Here is a 27,451-nt window from a genome sequence, read left to right as displayed (position 1 = left end):
TTACAACGGCCAGGGAGGAGGAAGGAGAGTGAAGGGTTCAGGGAAGGAAGAAAGTAGGATGAAAGTAGGGACAAATAAGAGACGGGATAAAATGTGGATAGACAGATCATTTTAACAATACTTACATTTCTGACATCTTTGTTTGTTTTTTACTTCCATCATCATTCATATTCTACACTATAAACCTTAGTTATCTTAATCAAGTGCCCATACTGTAGGTGGAAGCCATTCAATATAAGTCTGTATTTGTTGTTGTGTTTTGACCTTGTTTTGTACTACTGATGCCACATACTGTAGTTTTTAATTGTCTTTTTTAACACCAGCAAAACCTCAGTGAAAAGACATTGGCTTCTTTTCCAGCTCTATAAAAAATGTTTGTTTGGGTAAAACATAAAGTTAAAATGCTGTCTTTTTTAAAGCTACTGAAGTGTAGAAAAGAGCATTCCATTAAGCTGAAAAAAGAGGGTATCACATCCTTCTCAGCAGCTTTACCTTTGAACCCAGAACTGTCTTGCTGTGAGATGACATTGCTTGCCACTGCACCATTATGGTGTGTGAGGACAATAATTTGACTGTTTAGAGGCTTGTACAAATAGGCATTAGATTGTAGACATATCCAATGTCAATTATATGCACTGGGGGAAAAAAGCATGCTTTTGCTTTTTCTTTTTCTTATTATGCCCTTCCAACGCCTCCACTAAAAATCTGCCTTTTGTGTTTGTGGCAGTTTATGTTCAATCTTGTTGGAAAACAGAAAAAAACAGTAGTGACCACCAGGTGTAAATAATGGAAACCAAGCATGCGGTTTGTCTGAATCCAAAATACACTGACTCTCATTCAGTCACAAGGGTTTATTTTACTTCAGCTAAATTTTGATCTGTCCTATACCCAAATTGGCAAAAAATACCTACAATTTGGTATAATTCTTCTTTTAATTTCTATACATATATTTTATATATAATTTTATTATATAATTTTTATACTTTAGCTTTGATTATCCAAACCAGTATCATAGCAAAGAAGCTATAGACACATGCATTTCACACTTTGGCGATGCTTGCAGAAGTTGCAGTACATTGCACTACCAGCAGAGGGAGGTATTTTATTTTTCAACCAATCATTGGAAGGTGTTTAAACAGATATTGCTAACACATTTAAATGAAAATACACATCAGCCACCTAGGTTAATCCTTTCTGGCATAGTACCCTGGAATTTAATTCATAGCTTCTTTGGTCACTAGCAATTTCTTAGACTTATTGGAAATATATCTTCTCCCCAATGCTGGTACTGCAACTTCTGCATGAGTGTTCATTTCACGCTTTGGAGAGACAGAGTGAAATGGACATAATGGACTGACGTGTCTTTTGTGATTAAATCGTGATTAAAGGTTGTTACAAGATCAAGGACTCAACGTAATTAATATTAACTTATTATTAACTTGACGTATAAGCACGTCCAGGTGCATCACTTCCTATATTGTTATTTATTATTATTATTGCTATACAGAATCTTTGGTGTGTGAAAAAAATTTTTTGAGGTGCTTTTTTTTCTAAATGTCATCTTAAATGTTATCTTTCTCCAAAGCATGGGGTCAAGGTTTTTGTATAGGTCTAACTTTAACCTTATTCTGTTTGGGATCTATTTTGGATCAGGTCTAATCACTGGAGTTCTTCAAAAAACATAGTTTTCCTTTGAGTGCTGCTCAGATGGGACATCCAACCCAATCAGACCAGGTAAGATGACATTCAGCATATAAAGCCCACACTAACATTTGATAACTGGTACTAAGCAGTTATACCAATACTGTGTCAGTGTTATTCTGACCCAAATTTTTTAGCCCAGTGTATTTGTGTGTATATATATATTTTATATAGTTTAGTTCCAGCCTTAGCACAACACATTTTACTTCTCTCCCTGGAAAGTCCACACGTTGAAAGAAGAGACCAATTTGGCATTTCACATAAACACTAGGATTAGGCTTTATTGATTAGACATTTGCTTTGGTGTCATTGACACATCTGTACATGCATGTATTTCCACCAGTACTTTTCGTACACAGCATCTTTTCTCAAAGTTTTCAGCAATGCCACCCTTTAGAAGAAGCACACGTTTTGACAAATCTGGAAAGAACAATAAAGTAAGTCTCCAAAGGACAACGCAATTACAGCAGCGCACATCAAAAAGCACAAATTTGACAAGATGTAGTATCTATAATTACTTACCTGCCTTGTTTTACTCAGATTAAGCAAATTACTTGAGTGTCTTTTGGGCAAACTGAATGATTGAGATAAATCCAAGCAGTAACTGGTGCATCATGTGTATTATCCATGAATGGCTTTGTATCTTAGTCCAATAAAGAAGCCAATCTAACCTCAGTTTTAGATTTAAAGCTGTTTTCTGATTAATTAACTCCAGTCTTTCAGGGGTGTTTTTTTCTTGTCACTCTGAATGTGGATTGGGGTGATCAATGCACAGCTACAGCTGGTTGAAGGGGACCAAATCCATTGAACAGTTGATTTGGTTCCATTTTACCAGCTTTAGCAAAGCATTTTAGGGTAGAATCTGGTCCAGAAGAGGTGACAGGAAGAAGTGAAGATGCCTGAAAGAGACAAAGCCAGAGAAAGGAAATGATAAGAAATGACGCTGTTCACACCCACGTGTCGTCAATAAGCAGTAATAAAACATTTGTACAAGCTGCAACAAACCAAACAGCACAATGCATCAGCAAACAGGCATTGATTGCTAGAAAAAAATGTTGCCCTTAAAAGAGTGCATGTTACTGCTTAGAAGAAGCCAGATGATACAAAAAAGGTATGGGTTGCAAAAGACCAAGGGAAAACGATGAAGAACAGAAGAGAGTGAGTGAGCCAGAAGGTAAGACAGAGAAAGGGGAATAGCAGGTAGGACGGGTGATGAAAAAGAGATGAGAAAAACAGAAAGTGGGGCCCTGAGAGATAAGAGAGGAGCACATATAAACAATGGTTGCAGACAAACTTGAAAAAACAATGAATTCATCACCTAACTGCCAATACTGCTAATGAAGCCAGTGGATAGGACAGCAGGAAAATTAACTCACATTGACCTCTAGCCTTACACGTGGAACATCTCCTCCTCTCTCCATTTCACCCAGTCTCTCCTCACCAGCCGTTACTGTTCTCACGTCTATGCACTAAGTTCTGGCTCATAGTTGGGCCTGTTCAGTGTGGTGGCACAAAGATGATGTACTCAGCAGTCTTGCTGCATGGCTCTGCTCGTCTTTGGAACAACTCACTCATTTCCTGGTTCAATTAGCCTAGCTAATCATTTAATCATTAGAAAATAAACTTTTTAAGCAGACTCATGGCCCTAGAAACGTATTGATATATGTTGTGTTTGGACTGTACTTTTTCATAATTGACTGATCTTATATGATAATTAGAGATGGACCGATCCGATATTACGTATCGGTATCGGTCCGATACTGACCTAAATTACTGGATCGGATATCGGAGAAAAATAAAAAATGTAATCCGATCCATTAAATATCACGAAAGCACCTCGCAAAACTTGCAACACGCCGTAACTCACCTCAGAACGTTAGCAGTCGGAGCAGTATGCATCACGTGATAGAGCGGCTGTGGCATGCCGGACCTGTCGGTGGTCTGGATAGCATGTGGAGCTTCGCTAGCAACCTGGCATTTCATCTCCGACAAAGTTATCCCCGAGAGAAGTAAAGCAAGTGTGTAAGTCCATCTCTGAATGTTTGTAAAGCATTCCCACGTTAAGCTTAACAAGCGACTGCCTCTCGCTCTCCTGCTGCTACTTCAATCATGAAACTGCTTAATGATCAGCTGATCGGCTTTTCTGTCGCGAGTCCGTGTCTCTTGTTTGTTTTTGGCCCACTTTGCACCAGAAAGAGGAAACCAGTGGCTGAACAACAGCAGAACGTTTAAGCTTGATAAGCTGTTGTTAGAATTTATTTAATATTACTTTCTACACCAGGATCTTTTTCTACGTAGCTGACGCTGGTAACTGTGCAGGGGCGGATCTAGCAAAGTTTAGCCAGGGGGGCCGATAGGGCATGAACAGGGAAAAGGGGGCACAAAGACATACTTTTCTTTCTTATTCTCATTTAAAATGTCGAGCTTTTAATAAATAATTATCTGACACCCAAAGTTTTAATTTGATGTAAAATGAATAGAAGTCAATTACTGTATATAGTGACTATTAAGTCTAATATATACCCTAGTAAGCTATAGTACTTTTTACTTTGGGAAGGTACCATCTGTGCAGTCTGCAATTTTGTTGAAGAAAGATGTTGAATCTATTTAATATTTCTTGAAAAATAATTGATTTCTGTTCATTTTTTTTCACACTGCATCAAATTAAGGTTGATTACGTCGATTAAGCATCATGAGGTGGCACGTGAGGGGTGGTTCCTTATTTTTTATTTATTTCTTTTTGTTGTTGCTGGGAGTTGGAACCCTATTAGTTAGGTTGCTTAATATTTACGCTAAGTACTCTTTAAAATACCAGAATAGGGAGGATGGTGTAGGTCTAAGTTTATTAGATTGATCAGTATTGCTGAACTATGAAATATTTTTTTTGTATACAGGTATAACAGAATAGCTTTAGTGTAGTTGTTGTTTTAAACTTGAGTATGAACTTGCAGACTTGCAAAATGCAGCAAGATATTTTAAAAAACAGTTTTGTTGATTAAAAAACACTATATCGGATTCATATCGGTATCGGCAGATATCCAAATTTATGATATCGGTATCGGTATCGGACATAAAAAAGTGGTATCGTGCCATCTCTAATGATAATCAATGGCTTAACTGAAATGACAAACCTGCTAAAGACTGTTTTTATATTAACAAAGGATCCGATACATAAGTGGACATGGGAAAGGATGGCTCGTACTGAAAATTATTAAACTAAAGTTTTGTTTTGGACTCTAATGTGAAAAGATGCGTACCATATGTGCATTGGTAGCATCAGATACAAACTAGCTGGAACAGACCACACTAATCTGCAAATGGAGCTTTCTAACAGAACGGCCACAAGTAACTCATCGGGTATCCTTCCACACTAAGCTTATATAGGCTGAGATTTTTAAGTGCCTTAAGCCTGCCCACGGTTTCTCTGTACTGAACACGGTCCCACCCCTTTCTCATTCAAATCCCAGAACACAGACATGTGGTCCTATATAAACTAATTCAGATAAATTCAGATATTTTTATATTTTCAAAAGCATTTTTTTCTTCAAGCTTTCGCCCTGAGCCATCATTTGTGAGGTGTTCACCGGAGTCTTTTGTGGCAGGACTGGGTTTGTTGGTGAAGGTCATTTTGAACTGTGGGGGAAACTCAACGGGTGAGTACGCTAACGCTGACTAAACTTTTAACAGTTTTCCTAGTTGTCAACAAATCTCAATTGTCATCTTTCCTATTCCACTGGTGACAATGAAAACACACACAGTTTATTCTAACTCAGTCCCACCAACGCCATACTGGAACAATAAATATGGGTAAATCCACAGCTGAAGAAATTCACTGTTTGTGCCAAATTGAATAAAAAAAAATGTTGTCCAGCAGTCACAGCCTGCTCTGTGTAGCTCTACTAGGATTTAGCACTTAAAAATGACACGTGTAATTGTGAACTTTCAGTTCTGTATCAAATCTGTCAAGATAAGAAATACAACAACCTAACACAAATTGCATAAAAAAAAGTGTAAATACTAGCTGCGGATGTAAAGACAGGGTCCGTCCAGTATTTCTTTCTCTCTCTTTCCATCTATTTAATAAACTTGCAACCTATGAGACCGGCAAATTGATGAGGAGGACACATCCTTGAGTGAGGAGGAAAAAAGAGGGGGAAGAGAGAAGGGAGAATGACAGGAGGAAGAAAGCTGGAAGTAGCACACAGAGGAGAGGACAAGCCTGCATGGCCTGAATTCTCTACCTGTCCTCGAGCTGCAGTTGCTCTACCTCTGCAACATGCAGCACTGCAGTGTGCATGTGTGTGCGTACTCTGTGCTTCCAACAGAGTATCCTGTGTTGATTCTCATGTCTATATTTGATCCTGGTGTTGCAAGTGTGAACTGTGCCTGTGTAGAATGTTCACACAGGATGGATGGTGAGGCCAAGTACTACCCGGCAAGCTTCTCTGTGTGGTCAAGCACAACTATCAACTTCAGAGGAGAAAGCGCTGCACGCTGAATCCTTTTCATAGCAGGATTTTCAGTAGATTGAGGAGAGAATTCCTGCCTGTGCTTTATTCTTGCAATCTGTGGCCCACACACTCATCAAACAGGCAACCCTCCTTCACCCCACACACCTCCACTCAGATCTGACATCAAACAGAATCATTATAAACAGAGCGTTTTATCATTAACCTCGCTCAGATGCCTGCTGAAGGCTTCACCGGTGAGTGCTCTTTCAACATTAAACTGTAAGACAGCTCTGTCAAGATCACAACTACAATAAGTAAAGGTGTTAAGCATTCATAAGTTTAGCAGTTCAGGAGCTCAGCGAAGTGGACTTTATATATGTGGGTCGGTCGGAGTGCTTAGTGTGTGTGTGTGTGTGGGCCCTCTTGCTTGCTGCTACTGTAGGTGCCCTCTATGAGGCTGACTGCATGGTTGGAGATAGGCTGGCTATTTTTCTATTCTGGGACCGTGCTGTCCGCTGCATTCCTGCCCTTATATTGGAGACAGAGGGGAGGAGGAGTTGAGGGTTAGGGACAGCTGGACGCCTGCAGAGGAGCGAGGGAGAGACGGAGCGGTAAAGACAGTTAGGGAGTCATAGTGGGAAGGTCAGTGGGGGTGCACGGCGTCCCTGGGGAGGCTCACACAGTACAGGTAGTGTTACGTAGCAGCTGCCTGCCCACAGCTAAGTAAGGCCCCAGCAGGAGGAGTGACACTTTGAAACCAGTCCCGCTGTGGACTCTGTCACTCTTGCTCACCATGATATTTTCATTTCAGATGTATGGCCTGACACTGGGGGCTGCACTAATACAACCTGCCATACGCAGCCACTCCCCTCACTCTATCAGTCTCTTCTCTCGCTGACCATGTCATGCGTTCTGCCTATCAGTGTCCTACTGCTTTTTCGGTGTCTAGCTGACTGACTGCCAGACCTTGGTTCTCCATCAAGCGCCAATACTGTGGGAGGGCGAGGCCAGGAAACCTGTCAGACCATCACTTCCTGTCACATCAGTGTGAAACCCCTGATGGTTCTGAGGGCCACTGTTGCAAAATAGCCATTAAAATCCACTTAAAACCACAATAATCTTCTGTAATGCGGCATTTAAATGAAGCAGATTTATACAAAGCATCCTAATGAAGGTCTGTGTGCATGTCTGATGAAGATGTTTGCCAGCTGGTAATTAGCTTAATGCAAGGCGCACCATAGTAATGAAACAAGTTGACCTGTGGTCAGGCTGTAAACTTTATCTTCTGTGGCTGGCTGTATTAATTCCCTCTAATTACCTAGTGACTAGAGGCAGAGGGAAAAGTGGGACGTATATCATCAAACTAAGCTTAGACATTTCAATTAAACCTAATTTCTATGGGAGATGTGATGTAAAATAAAAGTCCATAAGCAGAGACCAGCCCTTAAAGACTTGGGGGCTGGTGGGTCAGCACCTCTCAAAATGAAAGGACCTGTGCCACGAGGTTAGCAGTGCTAATGCTGCTGCAGTCCACTGCAGACACCGCCTGGCTGCCTGGCTGGCTCTTCTTCTACCACCGACCCCTCCTCCGCAGCATTCGGACGTGAGCAGCGCCCAGCGGTTGACTCAGCATTTTTCTCACGCCTGATTGGTTGATCAGAAGGGGAGGCAGGAGTGTAACAGGGCCCGTTATCCTCTGCTCAGCTGGTTCCTCGCTCTCTCCCTGAAGATAAAACACGTCTATTGGATTAAAAAAAAGAAAGTTTCCTGACCTTGTGGCGACTGCTTGCCTCAGGTGCCGCACCGCGACTCTTTCTTTATCAACCGTCTCAGGGTTGCTACGGCCTTTGATGATTCTATCTCAGTACTGTAGTTCAAATTGTGGAGCAACGTTGACATAAACAGTGAGGGCAATTGGTAGACCTTTGTGTCTTCCAAACTCACCTCTCTTTGCAGTGGATAAAATACCATGATCGGGTTTGCTTGTGGCCAATAAATGCATCTTAGCTTGGGATCTTTAATGTCTCTTTCATTAAGCGTGTATGCAGCACTCATACTTTGTAATTATTGCAGCGTTTATCTTCTGCTGCTTTTGATTTTACCTCACAATGATTTAATCCTCAAAGTCGCTTTATTCCTTAACCTTTTAATCTAATGGCAACACCCTTAAGACGATCAATACCTATTTAGATGATATATTTAATTATATCCTCACGCTTTGGCCCTCCCACCACCACAACATTTAAACAGGATTTGACTGTTTTCAGCACTTTAATTTCCTTTTTTACAAATAGGACTAAAGCCTGTTTCCTTAATAAACCCTCTCTTCGAGGACTTTGTGAGTTTTCAGACTTGGCAGGAGTGAAATACTTTTCATTTAAGGAGCTCTACACAAACTTTTGCCATCATGCACTTTGGATGCAGACTGCATGGGCTAGCCATGAGCTAGCCAAGGTTAAAACAGTGATGAGACAAGCATTAGACTGTCCTGCACTTTTATACTGCTATGTTATATGTCAAAGATATATTATGTATATATAATGAACATTAGCATAATGACAACAAACACACTTAGACATGACACTAGCTATTCTGCCCTCTGCTCTCATACTGGATATTACTGTAGAAAACAAATGTTAGTTATGCATTTGTTTGGCTTTGTGCCATTGCATGTTTAAGACAAAATTCATACAGTTTGACCCTGCATATAAGTTAGCATTGTGACTAATATTTTCTGGTGTAGTAGCATTTCTTCTCAAGTATGACTTTGCTAGTGACAATGTTAGCAGGTGAGATATGGTTAGTCAGTTGGCTGTAAATAATCGGGCCATGGTTTAAAAAAAATGGTAATATTAACTCCTCGCTCTTAAAGGCAAGAACGTATATTTTTAAAGTTACATTATAGTCGATTTACAAGGACAAGACTTTGATAAATGAAAAAAGTTATATAATGCAAATTTAAGAGCAAAGGGTGAGACAGTAAGTGTCCTTAATGAGCCATTTTATTTGGTAATTTCACCAAATATATATTCTGAAAGTTGGAGCCCTATTTGGATCTCCTCACATAGCACACATGTGAGCCTACTACAGTTTTACTGCCCTTTGGACCTATCCACACTATAGCAGCACACCATCAATAACTGTAATGAGATTAAAACACACACACATTAAAAAAAAAGCACAGGAAAGCTCTTATTCCTGCCAATGTAGCTGTGTGTGATTTTATGCGATAGAAAATGCTGAGCTGTAGCTTCAAAACTTAAATGGAATTGGTGTCTAAATATGCTGGAGACAGCCAATATCTGTAATTACACGCTCATAAACTAACGTAAAGATATAAAGAATTCCTGCATACTGGGCTGTCAGTAAACTTCTTGGGAAAGCAGAGATAAATGGCTCCGATAGACAGTAATGAAGAGAAAAGCCCCTGTTTCTCAAGGAAAAGGAGATCAGATAAGGAGAATGAGGAGTGCTCCAGAAGTTAAATTAAAACAATTTAATGAGCAGGTTTTTGATTTTTAAAAGAACTCTTTGAACGATATTAAGGGGGAGAAGACGTCATCCGGTTCGGAGAATGATGTCATGATCCATATGCAGTGGCTGCCAAACCGCAGCAGACCTGCCTTCTGTCTTCACCTTTCTTTCTCCCCTTCTCTTCTCTCTCTCTCTCTCTCTACCTATGCAGGCTGATTGTCACTCTGAGCACGCTCCCCCTGCCCCTCCCCACCCCCACTCCCCCTCACCCCACCCCACCCCCTTTCTTAACGAACCACCGCTGCCACTTAGGTGTTTTAGTCATGCATTACAGGCTGCGGCAGGGCCACAAAGGCGTGCTTGATATACACTCTGTTGTGAAACAAAAAATCCAATGCAGTTAAAGTCAGAATGGGCGCTCGGGTGTAAAGATAGCCCCGGCTGACGTGTTCTTTTCTATCGCCAGACAGTGGGACACCCACTCTTTTAAAGCTTGAAAAGCTCACAGAGACGGAGAGGCTTCATAACAGTGTCCTTGTTTTAACGTGGGACAAAAAGGAACTAAAAGAGGGCCTGAGCTAGTTAGAGCCATCTAGATTACAATCAGCAGCAGATGAGTGTCTTGGTTGTTTCTGTGACGACGTGTGTCGGGATGGATAGGTGTAACTAAAGTGATAAGGTTTTCACTTACAGGCAACATAGTGGGAATAAAGAAAGTTACAGTGTATCATTCTATTGATACATTTTATTGGTCTTCTAATCATTGGTTGGTCATAGATGAATAATTTGGCTATCATGTTAAATTATGAACATAAGTAAACTACAAGTTTGAGCCTTCTGCATCATTTAAAGCAGGGCTAATCAGTGTCAGTATATGAATAAGGACTACTCAGGTATGTGAAAAGGGGCTGCTCATATTGAGCGACTCAACAAGGTTGACTCTTCAACTGTACAGTTCCTTTTAGCTAAAAGATCTTCTTTGACATTTGATTTTGCAGTTTCCAGTTTTACTGCTTAGGTTTATTCTTACTATCATCATTCATTCTTTCCACTTAACAGTAAAAACGATAAAGAAAAAATGAAAAGCAACCTGTTCAGCAACGATACAGTGCACAAACTACAGATAGGTTCTCATTATAGGGCGTCAAACTACGGTGTTAATCACAAGTCTCTGGTGTCACAGAAAAACATAAATGCATAAATGATGTCCTTCACATACTTTATTGCAATGGCCAATACGTCACGGCACTGACGCCACAGAGCAACAAAGTGCACTGAAGGAGTCAATGGTATGGATCACAATCATGTGGAAGAAAACAGGACTCTAAATAAATGTCAATGTCGGTCCGATTCTAATAGAGACTGTAAGAAAGTTTAAGGGAACAAATCTGTGCTGCTTTAATCTCCACTACGTTTATATAAAACAACTGTGCTCTTTACTCCACCTTCAAGTCATTTTTGACCAGGATATGTCCTTCAACGCACATATTAAACAAAGATGTAAGACTGCTTTCTTCCATTTGCGCAACATCTCTAAAATTACAAATATCCTGTCTCAGAGTGACGCTGAAAAACTAGTTCATGCATTCATTACTTCCAGGCTGGACTACTGTAATTCATTATTATCAGGAAGTCCTAAAAACCCACTGAAAAGTCTTCAGCTAATCCAAAATCCTGCAGCAAGAGTACTGACAGGGACTAGAAAGAGAGAGCATCTGTTTAAATCCAGAATTGAAGTCAAAATCCTGCTCCTCACATACAAGGTCTTAAATAATCAGCTGATAAAGACTTGCTGATTAGAGGGCTAGTCTGGTCTTGTTTTTCCTTTACTGGCCAAGCAGGCATGATAGATAGCTGCTCCTTCCTGATCTTGGTTCTGCAGGAGGTCTCTGCCTGTTAAAAGGCCCACGTAAGGCCTCGAGCAAAAACAGTTGGACTCGACGACTATCTGTTCTGATTTTAGAAACAGAATATCACTTCAATCACCAGGATCATTTTAGAGAGTCACTCAACTTGTTCTTTTCAAATTCACAATGAGATCTCATCCCATTGAGGTGCCGTGCTGATGCCCCCAGATCCGACAGGAAAAAAATGTTTTCACTCTACGAAGTGGAATTCGTTGAAAGAAACCATAACTGCTACAATAGCCCCAGGCTAATACACAACCCACTCATGATGTTCACTAAACCTATAGTTTCTACTGTAGCCCTGCTGCTGATACAGCACTACTTCTGGTGTGTAAAGCCCACTGTTACAGATGGTAATCCAGCTATCATATACTGTAATAGTCTCTGTGCAACAAAATGGAAGCAATTATCTCAAAGCACACAACGATCGTTGGAACAGATCACAACGCATAACTCTTTATTGGTTTGGGAGATTTACTTTCTGCGACTGGCTCTCTCTCTTTGTAATTCATGTTCTTTACAATTCTTCTCTTCTTTTGTTTCTTCTCTTCCTTTGTTTATTGATCATTTGTTCCTCGGCTTTCTCGTTAGGCTTGAACCCCTTCCTGGGGCTCTAACGTAGCCTTCGTGCCACCACAACTGCCTTCTTCCTTTCTCTTTTCTGTCCCCTACCTTGCTCTTTTTTCCTTCCTCTTCAATAACAGAAGTTCTGAGCAGTGAGGTGATGACAGGGGAATGCTAAGTAGCCTTGTCCCGACGCCGCACTCTCCTCCTTTTAGATGTATGTGTACTTACAGGAGGGAAGAGAGGCCAGACTCTGCGCTCTGCTTGCTTGACTGACGGACTCCCTGACTGACATGGTCATTTTACCAGCGGACAGTCCACAGCTGACTCACTGCTTTTGCTGCCTTGCAGGCTGCTCCACTAATCTTCCTCTTCTATCGTCCTGTATCACCGGCTGTGGCAGGCTGGCTTGCTGACTCCCTGACACTCTGCACTCCAGCACACTGCTCCCAATTACACTCCTCCTCTGGTAGACTGAAGGGAGAAGGATGCATGAGACCCCACTGAGACAGAAGACGTGCTGTATGCACATAGAAATCGCATGGGTAACTACTGCACTTAATGTAGATCATTGACGCTAAGACACCAGACACGCAGGCGCCAATTTATTCAATAAGTAATGTATTTTCTCCTAAATTTGGTCAAAATTACGATTTCAATTACTGCCTGTTTCAAACATCTACAAACCACCAATATCAAAACTCATAGTTGCACTAGAGGATATGTGCAGACTAGACAAGATTCAGTCTCTGGAGACAATGAAGGTCTATGCAAAATGTTTGTGCTCTTGACTAGATAAGAGCCACAGGGTTAAATCTATTGTATTCTTTCATGTCTTCTCTTTTCACTCACCCTGAGATCAGTTGTATTTGAGGGCTGCCCCTGCATGAACCTGGTTCAAGAAAGGTCTTCCTGTTAGAAGGCCGTTTTTCTGCCCCACCGTTACCAAGTGATTGTTTGTAGGAGATATACAAAGAAGAAGGCGGGATCTCTAATACTGATTTAAGCTTACTCATAATGTGCCCTGACATTGACAATATTGCTAACTATCAATATAACTGAAAAGAATTCATGTTCTTGACAATATGATTCAAACATTAAAATGTTAACTAGACTTCATGATGGAAGTCTACACCACATTACCAGCACAAACTACAGCAGTCTCTGTTTTTTTTTTTTTTTTTTACTTTAGCTTAATTAGCTTTAAATTCAATTCAGTTTTACTTTAAATTGTACAGCACATAGCACCAAAATCACAACAACTGTTGCCCCAAGGAGCTTTAATAGATTGATACATATTCATAAATATTTTATACAGGTTTTAAGAACTATAACAGTTCCTCCTGTCCTTCTTCATGAGAATTCCTCTAAAAATGAATCTAGAGTACATGAAACCATTCTTTCCCACAGTCTTCCTTCACTATTCTCATAACCAGTAATCAAAATAACAATGTGCCCAGGAATGCATTATATTCTGAGATATACCTTATGAGATACATCAGTGAAACTCTACTTTATATTCCCTGAGATGCCTCTCCAGGCAATATATTTTTTGAAATACTGCGGGACATGGATGGTAGTGCTCTCAGGCAGGAGTTGCATTACAAAAGACACTGGAGCTGTTCGTTCAATAACCCAAATGTATTTTGAAATACTTAAAGGAAAAAAAAAGTGCTTATTCTGGGACAAGTGATAGCCACAAAAGAAACAATTAAAGTGAGAAATGCCTTTTTCTAATTTTTTGGTCAACGGACAACTATTGTGTCGTAAAATTGTAAATGTTATGACCTTATAAACGCAGACAGAGTGTAATTAGAATATCAGGATAACTGTAAACCCTAGCGGTAATCATGGGGAGGAGGGGTGTCAATATAAGGGGACCTCGCATGTGAAAATATGTGTGTAATCTCCAGCGAGCAGAGAGAAACAGTAGCAGAGGGGACGCAGAGGAGGGGGATGTGGTCCACCACCAGCACCACCACAGTGCCCTTGTTCCTTTAATTACTTCCTCTGCTTCACAGCTTCACTGCATAACAATTATCCTGCGTGTTCATTTGAAGGGAGCAGACCCCCTCTCCTCATATCGTGCAGTAACGGACATCAGACAGGCTGTGATGTCAGCAGCATCGCTTGATGTAAAGAGAATACTAGTGGGAGCCATTAAATTAGACTCGGGTTAATGCAATTGTCTTTTACAAACACCCCTACCCACCCATCTCTACCTCCTGCACAATAAACATGAGCAAAAGTTGCCCGTAGCATTGCTCAGTCCACATGTAAAGTTTTGCCTTTTCCTCTCTGCATTGCATCTTAAGAGCATTCAGCAGATACTAGAAGAAAGGCACTACAGATTATAAACCCCGCTTATGTCCCATAACTGCTACCATCAATTATGCACTGCTGGAATGTTAGATTCTTCAGCTTTTAGTGCTTTAATGTGAACTTACTATTTTTGCAGTGCAGCACACTCACAAGGATAGGAAGGGGTTGGGTCTTTTGCAGTCTATTGGAGTCTAATTCAAGCAGATGTCTGTTTAATTGATCGAAACAAATTACCTCAACATTGATCTCTGTCCCGGCCTAAGCGACTGATCTGCTTTTTGGAGCCACACTGTGTGTGTGTGTGTGTGTGTGTGTGTGTGTGTGTGTGTGTGTGTGTGTGTGCGTGCACGCTCGGGGCAGGGTGAATCTTTTTTGGCTCTGACACACTCAAAGAGAACGTATGGCTTAATCGCTAAATGATAAATAGTAATTTGCTTTCTGATTGTGCTGTGTTTTCTTCATTGATTGTGAGGTTTCCTTTGAACTAATGCACCATCATTCTAACATTAAACTGCTGGGCCAATTAACTAATTGACTTTTAAGGCCCATAATTATGAGAAATTCATTAGATGTTTGAAGCCGTTTATTATCAAGGCCTTATCTTCTTTCTTTCATTGGTTGTAAATTGTCTCTTATAATTCCAGAGGCATATGTACTGTACGACACATGTTCCATCACCAAAAAGCTCTTTCTGCGTCTGTACAAGACTCCGTTAATGTCTAAGACCAAAAGAACTTTTATAGGCCAAAAAGAGACATCACTACTCATATAGGTACACGTATTTGAGTTTTTATATATTTTTTAAAGCTCTGCATACTTAAACCAAAGATTATACATATAAACTTTTTTTTTAAAAACTTTTGGTTTTGGATTCAATATTTTTTAAGCCTCAGCATCAGTATTTTGTTTACAACATGCTAGGTTTAGGACCTAGAAGCATGAGCACTAAGTTATGCACTAATGCTAACTTGTTTGGTTAGCAAACTATAACTATAAATTGCATGGAGTCAAAGCAAAGAAATCCATATCTACTAATTAGTGCTAAGTAAAAAAGTGATAAAATACCACAATTTCATTCATCAAAACTGAAGTACAAACTTTCAGATTACCTGAACCACAAAGTAAGCTATACTAGTTGTCAAATAATACTTAGCCTAGCCTAGCAAAATATAGATTGGTTACAGCTGCTTGTAGTGGCACAAATCTCAAACAATCTACCATCCAGACAAGTGGAATATTAAGTTAAAAATAAATAAATAAATAAGCGTAAAGAAAAAAAACCACACCCTCCAATTAGCATATTTATCCTTCAGTCATTTTTCATTCATTCAATGAATATAAGTCACACACACGTATGTGTTTATATATACTGGAAAACTGCAAACTTTGGCTGAAGCCTATTGCTGATGCTACAGATAAAAAAGCCTCTATAGCTAAAGAAACAAATCACTGAGCTACCGCCCTCAGAAAAGGTGCATTACAACCATGTAATGTGAACATTAAAAAAAACAGAACATAAACAGCCAGATGAATCAATACTGTGGCTGGGTCTGTTGGTGTTACATATACATTCTAGAGCTACTTTCTGAGTGTTTATGTGGCCATACCCACATTTCATTTAGACCGGTATGTGTGACGGTATCTATGTGTGTGTTTTATATATGTGCCCATTGTGTGAGCAATGACTTTGCAGGGGGTTTCAGATGTACATTTCCCCTGAGATTAGCTTTTGAGACATAAACATAGAATGGGATATAATAGGCTATGTGTGTGTCCTTGTATCAGGGCGAAACGACACATACATTACCACTCCACCGCATCTGTTTCAACTTCCATTACTCTTTACCGCTATTATATTCCGTAGATTGCTGCCGAAGCACACTTACTATAAACATGATTAAAAGAGAAAAAAGTCCCGGCAATAAACTCTGACACTTAATATCAAACGGCTGACTTTACAATCTTCTCTCCTACAGTCTTGTCTTCTACTTCCTTCTGTCTTCTGAGATACACAGAAATGCAGTGCAAGGAGGCATATTAACAATTTAAGAAACTAAACTCACCTATCTAGGGCACCATTAAAAATATAAAGGCCTCATTTGGAGCCATTTGTTCTTCTATCACTACACACCTCATGATGCCACATAAAGTCACCCCTGATTAAAATTCGAGTTATATTCAGGGTTGTGGGTATCTTGTGTACTGCAGAACCCTGCAACCATGTTTTCACCTTTTTTAGAATAAAAATGAAAAAGGAACTTCACAAATGTATCATTTTTCCAAATTTTGAAGTGAGCCATCAGCACTATAACTAGCTTCTGCAAGTGTTTCTTGTTGGTAATTGCTTAAAACATGTTTCCTTATCGTAATGCACATAGGGGCACTGACAAAATAAAAACACACATGGTGTGTTTTTGTTTAAGTAGACAGCAGCACATTAACGAGATTTTACATTCTGAAATACAATAATGTACCCTGTGTGGTGTGCACTGTGTAAAGTCACAGGATATACACCAAACAGACCCTCCTGATTTGGTTACGCTATAAGCTGCAAAAAATTCCCATCAGTTGCCATTGCTGCCTTCTATCACTAGTTGCTGTTTCAATCACTTTTCAATGCATATGTTAGTATGTTCTTTGCAGAGCTGACAAGCTTGGTGAAAAGCTTTAAAATATATTCTGCTTCTGTAGGAAATTATTTCAAATGCCTTGTAGTGATACTAAAGATAAGCTATATATGAGAAGAACAGGTAATTAATTTATGGTATGGGTGGTATAAATAAGGCTACTGTGGTGTCAGAAGACACACCTACTAGTTGGTAGAAATATCACTTAATCTCTAACATTCTTTACACTAACAGAATCAGAATCAATTAGTGGTGGACAGAAACATAAGTATATTAATACATTTTTTTAAATCCCAAAAATTTGGTGGCATTGTCCAACAAATCATCAACCTAACAGTACGAATAGCTGTTTCAGAGAGGGTGAACATCTAGTGAGGCACAGTCAGCAGATTAACAGCGAGTGTTGCTTTATCAGTCTGAAGAAAGAAAAAAAACACATGAATCTGGTCTCTAGCTGTTTCTTAAGGAGAAATACTGCTCATAATTAAATCAAAGTCTTTGTCTTCATTTTGATTGTGAATCACTTTGTATATTCTGAGTTAAGTTGGTCAATTTGAATTGAATTTAAATTAAATGTGTTTAATTAGTTTGTGAGAAATTTGAGCAGGAAGGGTCATTAATTAATCCTCTGAGCTCTAATCCTTCAACAGACACTCTTGTCTGCGTGGTTGGTGAAACATCAATTTACAATCCATTGATGATTAAAGCTAGGGTTGGGGTTCAGTTAATGTTGACTCCTTTTTATAGAATTTAAAGAGAAATGTAAAGAGATTTCACTTAAAATGTAAAACATTCTTGTTTCTGTTTAATAATGCTACCCCTAATCTCCAATGACCTTGTGAGTCTTTAGTGTTAAGATGCAACTGCATCACTTTATGCCTAGGGCATAAAATCATAAACATCTAAAAGCTTTTGGACAAATGCCTGTATAAACTCAGAAAAAAAGCAGGTTTGGCCTCTAACATAATCTTGCCCTGGTTGATTGACTGGTTTGCTTCAGCTGACAGAGAGTGGTGAATCAAGCACTTCTTTACACATGCGTATAGTCAGCTGGATTGTAGGCTCTGCATTAAATTCCATATTCACAGAGGCAATTTTTTTGTAAGTTGCTACAGTCAATGTTCCACATGACTGATCTGTATGTAACTACCACTAATCCCTCACTGGGCCTGTGGATTACAAGCTTTGCCTTTGCCCTTGTGTGGACTCCAAATGGGGAAACAAGTCAGCCAGCCAGCCAGCCAGCCGGTAAGCTGGCAAGTCAGCCAGCTTTGGCATTGGACTAAACAGCCAGCAAAGAAAAGCTGGAAGAGAGGGTCGGGGAAGCCCTGAGAAGAAGCTGGAGTTCTCAAGGTGTGTGCATGCCTGTATGTCTTTATGTATGCGTGAGTATGTGTGTGTGGATGGATGGATAACTGTCTAGCGCAGAGCGAGTCAAAGCGGTGGCATTGGTTTACTTTTAGCGGGGCCCCCCAGTCGTCCAGCTTTGGCTGTCTCAGCACGGTGCCGCAGTCAGCATTGTTGCATATTTAATGTCCTGATGAGAGCTTCCACCTGCTGACACAGGCAAAGTGACAGAACAATACCCGCCCAGCCCCACCTCATACCCCCCCCCCCCCCCCCCCACACACACACACACACATACACACAGGAGGCCCTGAACACCATCATCAATCCAGCCTTCGCCTCGCCTCATCTCACACGCTCACTCGCCACAACTCCCTCCGCTACGATCCTACTTCAGTCTACGCTGCTCTCTCGTTTCCCTTTTTTTCCTTTACCACCCCCCACCCCATCCGCATCTCCTCTATCACACACTTACTACTGTGCCCTTCTATCTTTGAATTCTCCCACAGTACAACGACCTTTCCCGCTGCTTCTTAAAAATCACTGCAATAAATCCCTCCAACATAAAAACACACTCACACACTTGTACTTACTCACAGGCACACATACTTTACGTTTCTTTGTGTGTGTGTGTGTGTTGGGGGCGCTGGGCAGGGGGTCTTTATGAATATGTTCTCCAGTGATGTGTGGAGCCTCTTCATTTGCGCCTGCTAAGATTAGAACTGTCTCTCATATTGAAGCTTAATTAGCTTTGAAACAAACACACGACTGCGTGTATTGTAATGTTAAACAATTCTTCCTGGCACGAAGCTGTTCTTCGCGTTTATTACCCACCCCTTTTTTTCTCTCCTTGAAAAATCACATTGGCAGGAAGTGTAATCCGACTGCATATCCCTGTCAGACCAGTCGCTCCCACACAGGCACAGCACCCCGGGGTGTACACCTGACCAGGGCCAAATTACCGCACTGAAACTGGCCCAAATAATACCTGAACAGGGACAGGTAAACCTTAAGTAGGCCACATACAGTATTTATATACAAAGTAGGCCAAAATCCATACACTAAAACCTGACATGATTGTTATACCTGCTCCCAAACCACACCCGGATTAGTCACTGTTCCAGCACACATAGACATACTGTGCCTCCCATACATACTTAATCAGAGCTAAAAAATGATTACACAAAGACCTGCATGTCCTGCTGGCTCAGCATCCTGAGACAGATATCATACAGGCTCACACTGTGGGTTTGCCTCATCGTAAGTCTTTTTCGTTCACTTTTCCTGTCACTTTTCTCTCTCTTAGCTGTCTTGTAAATGCCATAAGACATAAACTTCCCCCACTGCAAAGAAGTTGACAGAACAATCAGACCAAGTAACTTGAACGAGAGGTGAAAAATTTAGACTTCTGATTTCAAATGTCTACAAGTAGGCCAACAAGTCGAAGCCAGATCCAGACAGCGTGACTGCACGCAGGCGTCTGAGCGCAGTAATCTGTTAGAGAGGCCTGCAGCCAGTCTCTTCTTCTTCCTCTTTCTGACCGTCCTCTCAGGCCCATGCTATCCATTAGCAAGCATTTAATCACTGCACCATTTACTGGAAACCGCTGTCTGTCTGTAGTGTGGGTATGTCTACTTGTGTGTCATTTTGTAGCATTAGCAAATTCACACAATGTATTCTTAAAGTAAACAAAATGGACTTCTTAAAAACTAATCACCATCACAGGGTGTAGGGGAAAAAAATCCACTTTTGGCCAAATGAACTAAGAATGAAAGACAAATCTGAAAATCTATGACAGCCATGTGGAAAATGTCGACCAGAGTTTAGCTGCATCTACACTTTACTGATGTATGTATCTCATTGAGAAGCTGACTGGACTCAATTGGGCCACATCAGGGCAGAAAAAAAATTTCACATACCTTGCCTGTGATCATGTAGCATGCAGATAGATTATCTACAGCTAGGATGTGGAACTAAAGTAAAATCTTCTTCATCATGGTGGATTTGCTTTGCAGTTAAGTTTAAAGTTCCTTTCAGGTTGCTGCGCTGCAATTTCTCCCGACCTGGGATACATACTTCTTTACATTCCATAGTTGCTCTTGTTCATATGGGCATATAAAGAAGTATGTCCCCCAAGCAGGCCACTGTCCTTGGTGGCGCATCAGGCCTCACACCTCCTCCTCGCTGCCAGCCCAAAACGCTCGTCAATGGGGAGGGGAAAAAAAGTGTCGAATCAGGAACTGCGCTGACCACTGAATGCATTTATGACACTCACCAGTAGCACAGGCTTCAGGGTTCACTCCTCCCATCCCAACAGAGAGAGTTCTTTTGATGCTAACATGCCAAACTTTTCTGCCTATTAGAATAAGGACCCAGCTTTTTGTTCTGACCCGTGGACCAAAAAAGAGCCGAGATGATTTAAAACTTTAATTAAAGGAGAAATCCATGCAGCTAGTTTACACTTTTTTTCATTGAAAAGAAAACACCTACAGCTACCACCAACAAGTCACTATCAACGCTTAAAACACTATGAGTAGACACTTGTAATAAGCCACTATGTCTGCCCACTATGTGACCGCTGAGCTTTGAAATATTGTACATTATGAAGTGATTTTTCTCAAACACACACACACATGCACACACAGCACGCAATTCACCTTGAGTGTCATACTTAGAGGTTCAGCTGCTGTGGGGTGAAGGAGGTGTGGGAGTTAGAGAATGATGGGAAATAAGGGAGATGTTGCACTTACCTACAGGCAGATGTTGGCTAGAAGCCCCCCAGCACGTACACACACACACACACGCACACACACACACAGGCACACAGATACAAGCCCCCCCACCCCCCATCCCCCCACCTCCTCCTCCCCTCGTCTCTCGCTTCAGCTGGGACGATGCACCAAAGAGAAGAAGCAATAAAGCGAAAGCACAGAAGAAAAGGAGAGTAGAAGAAGAAGTGCTTCGCTCTCTCTTCCCTCAGTCTGTGTCCCAGGTGCTGCCTCTGCAGTCTGTGTGTGTGTGTTTCGCCACACACTCACTCTCTCTCTCTCTAACATCCTCACTCTGATTCTCTCTTTCTCTCTCACCCTATCCTCTCTTTATAATCTCTCCCTCTTCCTCATACTGAAAACTTTTAGTCCGGTGAACAGCTGCTCGTCCCACCGGTCCTCCACCACTGACAGCAATTCCCCCCCTTTTTTTCCCTCACCTCCCATTCATCTACCCTCTCTCTCACTCTCGTTCTCTCTGTCTCACACACACACATAAACATTGTCCCATGTAGTCTATAGGCTGCCATGCTATGCAGTCACCCCCTGACTGCCCACTCCCCCTCATGTAGCATGTGCTCTCATTCCCTCTCTTTTTTTCTCTCCTGCTCCCATGCGCTCTCTCTCTCAGCCTTCTACCTCTTTCCCAGTCAAACTATAGCGGTGTTACACTTCCATGCTGAGCAGACGGTGGTGGTGATGATGAGGTTTGAATGGCACATGTGGTGCTGCACATGGTCAAAGTGGGGGAAAAGCAAGGGGGAGAAGGCCGAGCGAATTAAATTAATCTCTGTATATGTCGTGTGTTAATTTGTAAATGTATATCAGTGTGCATAGATTGTGTGTGTGTGTATGCGTGTGTGTTCAACTGCCCTTGTTGCTCCTGTGAATCCTATTCACCTGAAGTCCCTTCCCACAAACACAATCACAGACACACAAACACATACACCCTACCTGCTGGCACACACTATCTGCCCTCTCCTATTAGCCTCAGCCCCGAACTCCAACCAACCAACCAACCAGCCAACCAACCAACCACCCGATCTCCCTCTGGTACACACATATAAATACACACATCCCCCATCTCCTTCCCTTCCCCCTTCCTCCCCCCTCCCCATCCTCTCAGAGATCAATACCAATTTATAGGCAAATGCACAAAGGCTGAGTCGCGCTTTTAATGAATTGAACCATTGCTAACGTCAGACATCTAATGAAGGCTCTGAGAGAGGCGTTAAGAAAACCTATGGCGGGAGCTGCAGAAAGCGTGTAAGGGTTATTGGGAGTGTGTGTGTGTGTTTGTTTGCAGAACTGTAGGTTTTTGGATCACAGGTTTTACTCTAATTTCCAGTCAAGATCCCCATTAAGGTATTTAACTAATATAAGACAAGTTCAAGGATAAAATGCGCATGTTCTCCATCCACAAAACACTAATGCAAAAAAAAACCCCTAAACTATTAGTAATAGAAAAGAAAGAAAAATGGGGCATGCACTGCTTCTGCTAATCTGCAATGTCAGGAAGTCTCTCTTTGTCTTTGTTCTGTCAAACTTTCAGCTTGAAGGACAATTAAAGCTAATAAAATCTCCATGAAAGCGTGCATTAAAGCATACTGTTGACACAGCACAAAGTTCTCCCCAATATTCTATTTGCTAACATACAAGGAACAAAAGACACATTCCCCTATATAAGAGTCCTTCCACAGTGAAGTGGAAAATGGATATTTTGTAAAAGCTTCTACGTGCATACATTTTCCACTTGTGTTTGTGCCTAACCACTCACATATTGTATATTGCTTTTCCATGCTACATAATCTGACTCTCATGTCTTGTCCTGCACTTTGAACACACAAAATGCCTGAGTGTATCAACTGCAAATGCAGAAGCTAGTATGTCATCTTCTCTATAGCCGCCCCAATAGCCCTTTTGTGTGTTCCTACCACTGTGTAACCAGTGCTATGGGGGCTGCACACATCAGCCCTGCCCGCCCAGTAATTAAACTAAAAGTCTCTTCCATAAATCACAGTCGTCTTCTTCTTTTCTCCTCTCTCGTTCCTATCCTATTTTCTCTCCCAGGGATGGAACGAAAGTTTTGTAAATTACCAGCTATGGCTGGTAAATGAGAGGGGCTATGCACACTACAAATCCAGCTCTAGACACAGACACATTAAGAAGAATTAAGCCACCTATCTAGCTTCTTTGCCATCATAGTCACAATATTCCTGGCGGGAATTACAATTCTCCGGGGAGAAGTAGCCAGTTCCTGCAGATTGCAAGAGCTGCTCAGCATGTAATGTGCACCCTTGCTCCACTACAATACATAGTTGGGAATGTACCATCAGACAGGACTTCTTTAGAACAAGGTGAAGTACTAAAATGTTTTCTCATACATGCAAATGAAATTGAAACAAATATAAACCTCTTCATTCTTGTACCCTCTCAACATTTAGAGTCCCTATGGTTAAGCTAACACAGTTTCACACAGGCTTCTTTTCATACCAAGTGGAGGATAGACACATTCCCTTCAGTCAGCTGTGTCTGCTAAAGCATGTAAAGCTATGGAAGTGCTCTCTTACAGGGATGGGCAAAGATACCCGACACTTTGCCACCTCCTGTCAGTGCTCTGCATGCTTGACAGACAGCTGACTACTGCTGATCTCCCTGGTATCTGCTAACTGGGTAAAATTAGCCTGGACAACGGCAACACAGAGAGAGAGAGAGAAGGAGAGACACTGGAAGAGAAGTAGGGGGAATGATAGAGAAGGATGGGAGCATATGCGGGACACTTTTAGAACCTTGCTCTTACTTTAAACTTCTCTCGCTCCTTCTCTCTGGAGAGTGACACATGTGTGTGCCCCGTCTATAGATAGAGCCGAGGCCCCGTTTGGACGGCCGTCCCAACACAATGATGCAACTGATAGAACTCACCTGTGCTGCACCATGTTCAACACCATGCATTATGTTCTGCTGCTGCCATATGGAAATATAGTGGCTCACATGCTGCATAAAATGCAGTGGAAAGTTTTATAAAAACTGGCAAAAAAAAAATGTGAGGCGATGTGATAATTTCACATGTGTATCATGTACATGTTCACAATCTGAGCAAACAGACAAAGGCAATAGCACAATAAATAAAATTTTTTAAAAAGTACTTTAAACTTGATGTACATTGTGTAAATTCATATTCCATAAAGAGAGACTGAGTCATTTCCACCATTTCCAGTTTTCATTCTAAGGAGTTTCCACTGAGTGTGAAATACTTGCTTCATCTGTCCAGAATGTTGAGTCTCAGAGATAACCCTTGACCTTTCAACCCTGTCCAACATGCAGCATGTTGTAACACTTTCCCTGCTACCACCAATCAAAAAAACAGCGGCGCAACAAATAAATAAGAAGACTGTTTCCAGCTCGTTCACTCACATTTGGAATTTTTTCTTTCAAACCAGCAGCTAAAAAACAAAACTAAATACTTTACTCTGTGAGAAGGCGGACAAAACAATGGTACACATACAGAAACACACAATATATGCAGTGTGTAAGCACTATGAAAACAAAGAAAGCAAAATTTTAAAAACACTTATTCTACAAATCTCTAAACACACACTGAGGCACTTCAACACCTACCGTAGTAAAGGTGATCCAGATGGGGATGGTGGCCCATGCGGAGTGAAGCAGTCGCTGCAGGCGGAGTCTCGCCTCCCTGGGAGCTGAATCAGCGATGGAGAGTTTAAGGATGCGGAGAGGAAAAGGGGAGGAGGAGGAGGAGGAGGAGGAGAAGGAAAGAAGGAGTGAAAGGAGAGGAGAGAAAAGAAGAAGGGGGTCATGGGACTTGTGACTATCTCTCTCTCTCTCTCATTGCTGGATGCAAAAGGAGGAGGGGAAAAACAGGCAGACCAAGAATAAAAAAAAAGACATGCATGTAGAATTGAGAGTAAAAATAGTGGCCATAAAAGAAAACCATAGAGGTTTGTGTAAGAGGATTCGATTTTGAAGTGATGACTGGGCAGTGAAATGCGTCAGCCGGCAGCTGCCCGTCCTTGCGCACCACACCAGGCCATGTAAAGTTAGAAGGAAGACAGCTGATCAGACTACCAGAGAAGGAGATGGAGAGAGATAGTGAGTGCTGACAGAGCTGAAGGACAAATCGGGAAGAGGGACAGGGAGAGGGAGGGGTTGGGAGAGCGAAAGAGCGGGAGTAAAGAGAGGCAGTGCGCAAGGAATTGAGGGAAAATAACGTAAAGAGTAAAATGAAATAGAGAAGAATGAAGGAAGGATTTGGAAGGTAGAAAGGAAAAGGCAGGAAAATGAAAGACAGGAAGGTAAAGTAAAAGGAAATGGGAAAACAAAAAAGAAGGGAAAAAGAACTGAAAGAAGGAAATGCAGAAACGCAGAGGTGCAATGTTTGGAAGAGGAAAAAAACAGAAAAATAAAAAAGAACAGTTGAAGGGGGAGCTTTTAAAAAGTAAACTTAATTATTTCTTACTCTTTTCTGTCTTTCTTGTCCTTTTGCTTCCATATTCCACTCAGTCACTTTCCAGATATGTCGTCCAGAGGTTGGTAAAGGCAATTCCTCCGCAGAAAAAAAAAGATGAGGGAATGACTACAAAAAAGAAACAATAACAAACCCCCCCCCCCCCCCAAAAAAAAACAACAACTTAGATATCAAATTCTTAAAGTAAAGTAAAAAAGGGTTTTTAATGATAAAAGGTCATCTGATACCGCTTATGAGCAGTGATTTGTACGTTGATTTTTTTTTCAATATGGGTGTCAAAAATAGTCGAAAGAACATTAGAATGAGAACACTGTGAGTGAGGGAAAAGCAGCGTAATCAGAGGAAACCCCCACTGTCCCACGATTTTTATACCAAGGTAAGAACCAGAGACACACACCCCTCTGTCAGCCCACCCATGTAGGCAAGATCCACGGCCTTATTTAGAGAAGCATGGCAAAAAATAGCCTCCCAAGTGTTGCTTTGAGGTGTCAGGGGTGGGGTGGGAGTGTCTGTGTACAGAGGGTGGGTGGGAGAATAGGAGTGACAAGATGGGAAAGACTTGGAGATGAGAAAGGTTGGGTCAGTGGAGGTGGTGATGTAGCCGCTTTTAATCATTCTATCTGCTATTTGACTAGTGTGGCCTGAGCTTGAATTACTCAACAATCTTCTCTTGTTTTCACCGGTGTCATGTGACCATCCTATAGCTTCCTCTGCTCAGAATGCATCATCTGCTGTACTTACAGATTACCATCCCTCTCCAGTGTTTCCTCTGTAAGTGATCATTACATTACCACCAGCATTGGTGGTAATATAATGTTGTAATGGATTTTTTTGGTATTTGCTCCATGTTATATCTATTTGGTGCTAAAAATCTGCACTCCACTATTTGCATATATGAAGTAAATGCAGTGAAATCTGTAAGTATTTGGACAGTTTCTCAGTTTTTATGAGTTTTCCTCTGTACGATAGAACAATGCACTTTGATCCAAACAGTCAAGACATGATTGAAGTGCAAACTTTCAGCTTTATTTATTCAGTCATAATTGGTGAGAGCCTCAACTTTGACTTTATAACACCAACCTTAACTCTTCTGAAGAGGCTCAAAAATGACTTTTAAAAATGTGTTATATTTAGCTTTCCACATGTTATAAAAATGTGGAAAGTTAAAAATTTTCTTTATTTATCTAACCAAACCTCAGAGAACAATTTTAAAAAGTAGCACAGAGTTGGGGTTAAGGTCATCACCAATTATGACTTAGGCCTGATTTAGACTTCAGTGGGAAACTTTTGTAGAGCCTATGACAGAACAGTTAAATCCTTCCCAAATCAAAAACCCTGGATTAACGGAGATGTTCGTGCGGCACGGAACACCGCCTTTGCCTCCGCGAACACATCGGACTACAAACACGCACATTACCAACTCCGGAAGACGATCAAAGCAGCCAAACGTGAGTACAGGGACAGGGTGGAGCAACAGTTTGACAACCCTCGGAGTATGTGGCAGGGACTAAACACGATCACAGACTTTAGAGGGAAAACCAGCACACCGCAGACCACGGCCTCTCTGTGTGAGGATCTAAACGTATTCTACACTAGATTCGACGCAGCGAACACCATGAGACCGGAGAGTGTGCGCACCGCGGATGACGTCAGTGCGCACACTGTGTCTGAGGAGGATGTGCGGAAGTGCTTCAGGAAGGTGAACGCACGCAAAGCTACTGGTCCGGACGGGATTCCCGGCCGCGTCCTCAAGTCATGCGCGGCTCAGCTGGCTGGAGTGTTCACGCACATCTTCAACCTTTCC

General features: G+C 41.3%; 1 long non-coding RNA gene across 1 annotated transcript; it reads right to left on the bottom strand.

Moving 5' to 3' along the window:
- Nucleotides 1–1,955: 1,955 nt before the first annotated feature.
- LOC113013373 (uncharacterized) lies at nucleotides 1,956–26,645 on the bottom strand. The gene is made up of 3 exons (XR_013904107.1): nucleotides 24,780–26,645; nucleotides 2,224–2,600; nucleotides 1,956–2,121 (listed from the first exon to the last, which is right to left on the bottom strand). It is a non-coding gene; the product is annotated as an uncharacterized LOC113013373 (long non-coding RNA).
- Between the last annotated feature and the right edge of the window lie 806 nt (nucleotides 26,646–27,451).

This window comes from Astatotilapia calliptera, chromosome 20 (genome assembly GCF_964374335.1).
Source record: "Astatotilapia calliptera chromosome 20, fAstCal68.1, whole genome shotgun sequence".
NCBI classification, from domain to species: Eukaryota; Metazoa; Chordata; class Actinopteri; order Cichliformes; family Cichlidae; genus Astatotilapia; species Astatotilapia calliptera.
This window is presented reverse-complemented; position numbering and strand designations above follow the sequence as displayed.